This window comes from Myotis davidii, unplaced genomic scaffold (genome assembly GCF_000327345.1).
Source record: "Myotis davidii unplaced genomic scaffold, ASM32734v1 scaffold1285, whole genome shotgun sequence".
Taxonomy (NCBI): domain Eukaryota; kingdom Metazoa; phylum Chordata; class Mammalia; order Chiroptera; family Vespertilionidae; genus Myotis; species Myotis davidii.
This window is the reverse complement of record NW_006296049.1, coordinates 1-8,371: the sequence shown is the minus strand read 5'-3', so window position 1 is coordinate 8,371 and position 8,371 is coordinate 1.

The window sequence follows — 8,371 nt, the reverse complement described above, 5'->3', positions numbered from 1 at the left end:
CCGCTGCCACCACTGCCACCGGCTCCTGCCCTGAGGGACCCCTGTCACTCCGCCGACGCCGCCATCTTCGGGACCACAGTTTTTAATCCACTCATCTGCTGATGGGCAATTATTTAAATTTTTTCCTAGGTATCTTAATGGTTTTGTTGCAATGGTAAATGGGATTGTTTTATTAGTTTTTCTTTCTGTGAGTTCATTATTGATGTACAAAATGCCATAGATTTCTGGGTGTTAATTTTGTATCCTGCTACATTGCTGAATACATTTATTAAATCTAGTTTTTGATGGAGTCTTTAGGGTTTTTTTAATGTACAATATCATGTCTTCTGCAAATAATGACAGTTTTATTTCTTCCTTTCCAATTTGGATGCTTTTTATTTCTTGTAATCTGATCGCTATGGCTAGCATTTCCAGTTATAGGTCGAACAGGAATGGTGAAAGTGTGAATTCCTGTCTTGTTCCTGTTCTTAGGGGAAATGGTTTTAGTTTTTGCCCACTGAGTATGATGTGGGCTATAGGTTTGTCTTATATGGCCTTTATCATGTTGAGATATGTTCACTCTATTCCAACTTTGCTGCGTTACTCTTTCCTCCTAGTTGTAGGACTTCCACTCAGCCAGCGTTCCTGTGGGTCTGGGTGATGTCCGTTCCGTCTTTTAGTTTCACTTTTGAAATGGTTGTTCGAGGCGGCAAACTCCGGCGTTAACCTATGCCGCCATCTTGGTTCTCTGGCTATGATCTTTTTAATATACTGCTGGATTGGATGCTAATATTTTATTGAAGATTTTAGCATCTATGTTCATCAGGGATATTGGCCTGTAATTATCTTTCTTTGTAACATCTTCATCTGGTTTTGGGATTAGGGTAATGCTGGCTTCATAGAAAGAGCTTGTAAGTGTGCCTTCCTCTTGAATTTTTTGGAATAGTCTGAGGATGTAGGTTTTATTTCTTCTTTGAATGTTTGGTAAAACTCCCCTGTGAAGGCATCTGGACCAGGGCTTTTGTTTGCTGTATTTTTTAAAATTACTGCTCCAATTTCCTCAGTAGTTATCAATATATTCAGATTTTATGATTCTTCCTGATTGAGTTTTGGAAGATTGTATTTTTCTAGGAATATGTCCATTTCATCTAGGTTGTCCTCTTATTTGGATTAGAGTTGTTCATAGTATTTTTTTACAAACCTTTGTATTTCTGTGGAGTCAATTGTTACTTCACCTCTTTCATTTCTGCTTTTACTTATTTGGGTCCTTTTTCTTTGTTTCTTGGTGAGCCTAGCTAGACTTTATCCTTTCAAATAACCAGCTCTTGGTTTTATTGATCTTTTGTATTTTTTGTCTCTATGTCATTTATTCCCAATCTGAGTTTTATTATTTCCTTTCTTCTACTTACGCTGGGCTTTTCTTGTTGCTCTCTTTCTAATTCTTTAAGTTGTAGGATTAGATAACTTATTACAAGTGTTTCTTGTTTTTTTGAGGTAGGCCTGTAATGCTATGAACTCCCCCCCCCGCCCCCCGCCCAGCATTGCTTTCACCGTACCCCATAGATTTTGGATTGCTTTGTTTCCATTGTCATTTGTTTTCAGAATGTTTTTTTATTTTTTCTTTGATCTCTTTGGTAACCCAGTCATTGTTTAATAGCATGTTATTTACCTTCAAATGCTTTTTTAAATTGTAGTTGACTCCTAATTTTATACCATTGTGATAAGAGAAGATGCTTGATATTTCAATCTTCTTGAATTTGAAGAGACTTAACCTGTGTGCCAATATGTGGTCTATTGTTGAGAATACCCCATGTGCACTTGAGAAGAATGTATATTCTGTAGCTTTGGGATGAAATGTTCTGAAGATGTCAATTAAGGCCATCTGATCTAGTGAGTTGTTTAAGATTGCTGTTTCTTTGTTGATTTTTTGTCTAGAAAATGTATCCAGTGATGTCTATGGGGTAGCAAAGTCCCTTACTATGATTGTATTGCTGTCAATCTCTCCCTTGATATCTTCCAGGAGTTTTTTTTTATGTATTTGGGTGCTCCTGTATTGGGTGCATATACATTTATCAGAGTTATATCCTCTTGTTGTATTGATACCTTTAGTATTATGAAGTGGTCTTCTTTATCTCTTGTTATGGCCTTCACTTTGAGGTCTATTTTGTCAGATATAAGTATTGCTACCCCAGTTTTTTTTTCATTTCCATTTGCCTGAAAATATTTTTTTCATCCTTTCACTTTCAGTTTGTGTGAGTCCTTTGTTTTGAGGTGGGTCTCTTGTAGACAGCATGTATATGAGTCATGTTTTATGCATTTAGCCACCCTATGTCTTTTCATTGGATCATTAATCCATTTACATTTAAAGTTATTATTGATGGGTACTTGTTAATTGCCATTTTTATTCTTTATGCCTGTGTTCCTTCTTCCCTTCCTATTTCTGATTTTTACAACAGTCCCTTTAGCATTTCTTGCATTGATGGCTTGATGGTAATAAATTCCCTTAGCCTTCTTCTGTCTGGAAAGCTCCTGGTTTTACCTTCAAGTTTGATTGATAGCCTTGCTGGATAGAGTATTCTTGGATGCAGTTCCTTGCTTTACATCACTTTGTATATTTCATTCCATTCCCTTCTGGCTGATGTGTTTCTGTTGAGAAATCAGTTGATAGTCTAATGGGAGATCCCTTCTAGTTAACTTTCTGTCTCTCTCTTGCAGCTCTTAAGATTCTGTCTTTGTCATTAATATTTTCCATTGTAATTATGATGTGTCTTGATGTGGGTCTTTTTGGATTCATCTTGTTTGGGACCCTCTGTGCTTGTGTGACTTTTTTCTTCCCTAAGTCAGGGAAGTTTTTTGTCATTTCTTAAAATAGGTTTTCTATTCCTTTCTCCTCTTCTTGTCCTTCTGGCACCCCTATTATGTGGATGTTGTTTCATTTCATGTTGTCCAAAAGCTCCCTTAAACTCTCCTCTGGCTTTTAAATTTTTCTTTCCAATTGCTGTTCACATTTTTTTTCTACACTGTCTTCTAACTCACTGATTCAGTCCTCCACTTCCTCTGGTGTTTTGTTGAAACCTTCTAGTGTGTTCTTTATTGAAGCTATGTCATTCTTCATTTCTTCTTTGTTCTTACACATTTTGGTGAATTTCTCATCCAGATAGTTGAGCATCTTTATAACTATTACTCTGAATTCTTTCTCTGACATATTGCTTGCCTACATTTCATTTAGTTTCTTTTCCAGCAATTCCTCCTTTTCTTTCCTTTTGGGATTGTTTCTTTGTCTCCCAATATTTTTAAATATATATTTTTATTGATTTCAGAGAGGAAGGAAGAGGGAGAGAGAGAATCATTGTCCGGCTGCTCTTACACACCCCACTCTCGAAATGGAGCCCACAACCCAGGCATGTGTCCTGATCAGGATCGAACCATGACCTCCTGGTTTATAGGTTGATGCTCAACTACTGTGTCATGTCAGTCTGGCTGTCTCCCCATTTTTTCAGTCTATTTATGGTCCTGGGCACCCTACTTTGGGTCTGAGAGGTGAAGCCCCTGTCAGTACAATGGTAGAGGATTCTTTAGCCCAGTGGCTGGGTCTGCCTTGAGTCTCATGCCTTTATTGTCTCTGCTCTGAGGTGTATCCCTTCACCCCAGATCTGGTCCCTCAGCTGTCTGTTTCAGATGCTCAGGGAGGCAGGGTTGCATACACAGTTCCTCTGGTGTGAGACTCCCCATGAGGACTCACTGTGTGTCCCTGGCCCCCATGTCAGGGTGGTGCCCTAGGTCCCTCTGGGAGAGCACTTACAGTGCGGTCCTGTGGCCCATGGCTGGGTGCACTGGGTGTTTCCATGTCACAACATCAGCCTTGTCCTGTGGCCTGGAGTGGGGTGCATGCTTCAGGTCACCCCCATAGCACTGTATGTGGCTCTGAGTGGGGTGTTCTCTGGGTTGCTCTGGGTTTCAAAGGCAGCACTCTCCTGTGACCTGGCATGAGGTGTGTGCTGGGTTGCTCCGGGTCACCCTGAAAGTGCTGTTCTGTGTCCCAGAGTGGGGTGTGCACCAGTTTGCTCCTCGTTGCCCTGGCAGCATTGTCCTGGGGCCAAGATGGATAGGGTGCTGGTTCACTCTGGTTGCAAAAGCAGCACTCTCCTGTGTCCTGGAGTGAAGCACACGCTGGGTTGCTCCAGGTCACATCTGCAGCACTGTCCTGGGGCCCAGGATGGAGCAGGCACCGGGTGGGTCACAAAGTCAGAAGTCTCCTGTGGCCTGGTGTGGGGTGTGTTCTGGGCTGCTCTGGGTCAGACTGGCAGTAGTCTTGGGGCCCTGGGAGGTGCCAGGGTCCCCTTAGCTTGCACTCACAGTGGGGTCCTGGAGTGTGGGACGCTGTGTCCCAGTTTTTGGGCAAGGAGGCATGGTGTGGGAGTTCTCTCTGGCAAGCACTCACTGCAGATATCTGGGAGCCTGTAGTGAGGTACTATGCCACTCACTGCTGGTGCAAGGTCATCTATATAGTTTTGTTTTACTTAAAATTAGTTTTCAAAATTATAAACATAATATAAGTACATGTAAAAAGAATTCCAATGGTATCACAAGGTAGAAAATGAAGAATGAAATGGTATGATGTTGCCAGACAACTGAGATAAAGAGGACCTCTTTAATTCCTACTTTGTTTTTTTAAAAATTCTTTATTGTTTAAAGTATTACATAAGTCTCCTTTTCCCCCATTGACCTCTCCCCCGCTATACCCACCCCCAAGCACAAGCCCTCACCACCTCTACTGTCTGTGTCCATTGGTTTTGCTCATATACATGCAAACAAGTCCTTTGGTTGATCTCTTACCCCCTCACTCCCCACCTTCCCTCACAGGTTATACAGTCTGTTCGATGCTTCTCTATCTCTGGTTCTATTTTGGTTCTTCAGTTTATGTTGTTCATTATATTCTTCTCTGTAATCAGACTGGAATGGGTCAAGCAGACAAGAGGATCATAATAAGAACTTGTAAGAAATCATCAAGGTTCTTTAAATTATTTTGTCTCTTGGCCCAGACAAATTATATTTCAGGATGTTAGGAGAACCTGTAGATGAGATCTATGCACTGGTGTTTGTAACCTTTGGGGAACCATGAGGAATAAGAAAGATTCTGGAAGCTTAGAGAAAGATACGTTCCTTTTAAAAGGGAAGATGATAGGTATCACAAGGTTTAGACAGGTAGATTTATGTTACTCACAGGCAAGCTTCCAGAATACATTATGGGAAGAAACGGTTTGCATGAGACCTAAAAGGAGACTAGTGATCACAAAGAATTTATAAAACCCTTTACCTAAGAATAGTTCAAGGCAGACTAAGCTCATTTTCTTTTCTGAAATTACCTTAGTAAATATAAATGGGTAGCCAAAAGCGGTTTGGCTCAGTGGATAGAGCGTCGGCCTGCAGACTGAAAGGTCCCAGGTTCGATTCTGGTCAAGAGCATGTACCTGGGTTGCAGGCACATCCCCAGTAGGAGATGTGCAGGAGGCAGCTGGTCGATGTTTCTCTCTTCTCTCTCATCCATGTTTCTAACTCTCTATCCCTCTCCCTTTCCTCTCTGTAAAAAATCAATAAAATATATTAAAAAAATAAATGGGTAAAGCATGGGAGTGTTGTAAACATGGTGTATCTGGATTCCAGCAAAGCATTGAGAAAATCAATTATGATATCCTTGTGAAAAAATTGGAAAATGTAAATAGCACAGTTATTGAATAGGTGAATGATTAGCCCAAGGTCTGCAAATTAAGTGATCAATGTTTAATTTATTTATGCACTAGCTTAATATTTGTCACCACCACTCTAATGTAATCTCTTCAAAAGACAGACTTCGTCTTCTATTTTGCTCATGACTTTATCCCCAGTATGTATAACAGTGTCCAGTGCATAGTAGAACATATTCGAGAAATATTGGTTTTATAAATGAATGAATTTGGAGGTAGGACTTCAATGCATGTTTCCAAACTTTGTCTCTGGCCTCTCAGTATGGTTTATCATTTATTTGGATAAAGACATTAGATGGCATGCTGATCAATATGCAGATAATGGGTGTCTGAGAAGGATAACAACATAATAGAGTCTACCTAAAAAGAACAACTTAGTAGCAAGAGCAATTTATTAGTGATAAATGCACTTAGAGTAAAAAACAAAAAAACAAAAACAACTGGAAGTACAGGGGATCCAAGATGGTGGCAGAGTAGGTGGAAACTACAAATACCTCCTCCAAGGACCAAACTGGAAATGCAACTAAATTATAGAACAATCAACCTGAATAAGACTAGTTGAACAGAAATCTTATAACCAAGGATTCACACAAGAAGCCACATTGAGACTGGTAGGAAGGGCAGAGATGCAAAAAGGGCTGGCCCTATACCCAGGTGAATGTGAGGCAGCTAAGAATCTGGAAGGATATCTCAGCTGCAAAGGACCCCCTGAGGAGTGCCAGGCTTCCAAGCTCAAAGCACCAGAGCTGAAAAGAAGAGACCACATAACACTTGGCTGTGAAAATCAGCAGGGATTCTGACTCTCAGGGAGAGATGGGAATCTGCTAGAAACCCAGGTGCCCTCATAAAGGGTAAGTGCACAAAATCTCATTCACAGCCACTCACCCTGGGTTCCAGCAGAGGAAGGGTGGATTAGAGCAGGCTAAAGTCCAGTAAGGACAGAGTGTGTTGTGTGGCTCTAGAAAGAGAGCTGAAGGGGTAACCGCCAGGGTCCTTGTGCTGAGGTCCTTTCCCATACCGCCCATAGATGCCATCTTTCCTGAGTTGAGCAATCGCCTCTACACATCATCAGACTGGGGGAATGCACTAGCCTGAACCTGACGAGCTCACACCCTGCAGATGAGTCAGTCTGAGTCCCCGGTATAAAGGTCCAGGTGGATACAGTGGGTGTCAGAGACTGAGTTGTGTGGCTCTGGGGTGGGGGCCATTCCCCCTTCCCATGAGCATGACTGGCACTGCCCCCCCCCCCCCATGGTAGAACCACTAGTCCCACCCTATGGACTCCCAGTGACCATGCCCTGCTGACCTAGGGCTCTTGTGGTCTGGAGAGTTGGAGACAGACTGAGTTGTGTGGCTCTAGGACAGGGAACCACTTTTCCCTTCAATGCCCAACTGGTGCCACCATTCCTGTGCAAAGCCTTCCTTTCACACAGCCAAATCTTGTTCTGTTTGGGCTGATGAACTCTGCTGGCTTCACTTGACAACTCCCTGAAACCCTGCCCACCACAAAGGTTTATGGGCATATGGCAGGTGGCAGTTTGCCTTGGTGTGCCTTAGGGTTCTTGCTGAGTGGCCTCAGACCCAGCACTAGCACCAAGATTGAATCTGTATCTATTTGAGAAACACTACTCATGTACAGTCAGAGGCTCTTTCAGTGACTTAGCCTAACAGGCAGTCAGCAAGCGAAGGCAGGCAGAGGCAGATCTCAAAGTGTATTGGGCCTTTTGCTGACCTGCCCCCAGGCTTAGTGCTGGTGGAAGCCAGCCTTGGTGTGCATCTTGATGCTTCCCATGCATACCCACTTCTAGCAGAGGCAGTGCCACAAACTGTGGATTGCCATGTAGCTCCAAACAAATGGCCAGGGCCAGCCACTGCAGCATCTGACATTGAACAGCACTGGAGTCCCCACAAGAGGTACCAGAACCAACACACCTGGTGGTGGGCTTCAGATCACATTAGAGCAGGATCCAATTAGTTTCACAAGCAACATATCCAAAGGTAGATCTTGGCAGGCATCACAGCCTGCTGAGGTGATTTCTGCTTGTGTGGTCAGCATCTGCACAGCAGTGGGTCAGTCCTTACAGTGAGCCAGCTGAGGCTCAATCCCAAGCATGTAAGGGCCATCATCAATAAAAATTTAACTACAAGAGGAAGAGTCACATAACTCACACAAGATATTCCCAGAGCACTCAGCTCAGGTAATCAGGTAGACTTCATCACTAAGTTCCACAGGACACATATTACATAAGGCCACCCTACCAAGACAGGGAGACATAGCAGATCTACCTAATACACAAAACAAATACAGAGAGTAGGCCAAAATGGGGAAACAAAGAAACATGCCCCAAGTGAAAGAACAGGAGAAATACCCAGAAAATGAACAAAATGAAATGGAGGCAAGCAATGAACCAGATACAGAGTTTTTTTTTGAACAGAACTATACAAAATGAAGACAAGCAATCTACCAGTTGCAGAGTTCAAAACACTTGTTATAAGGGTGCTCAATGAACATAGGGGAAGAGTAGATAAATTTAGAGAGAATTTTATCAGCGTAAAAATGGACATAGAAACCATAAAAAAGAACCAGTCAGAAAATAAGAATACAGTAATTGAGACTCACTGACTGTTGGAATCTGCGGCTGTGTGGT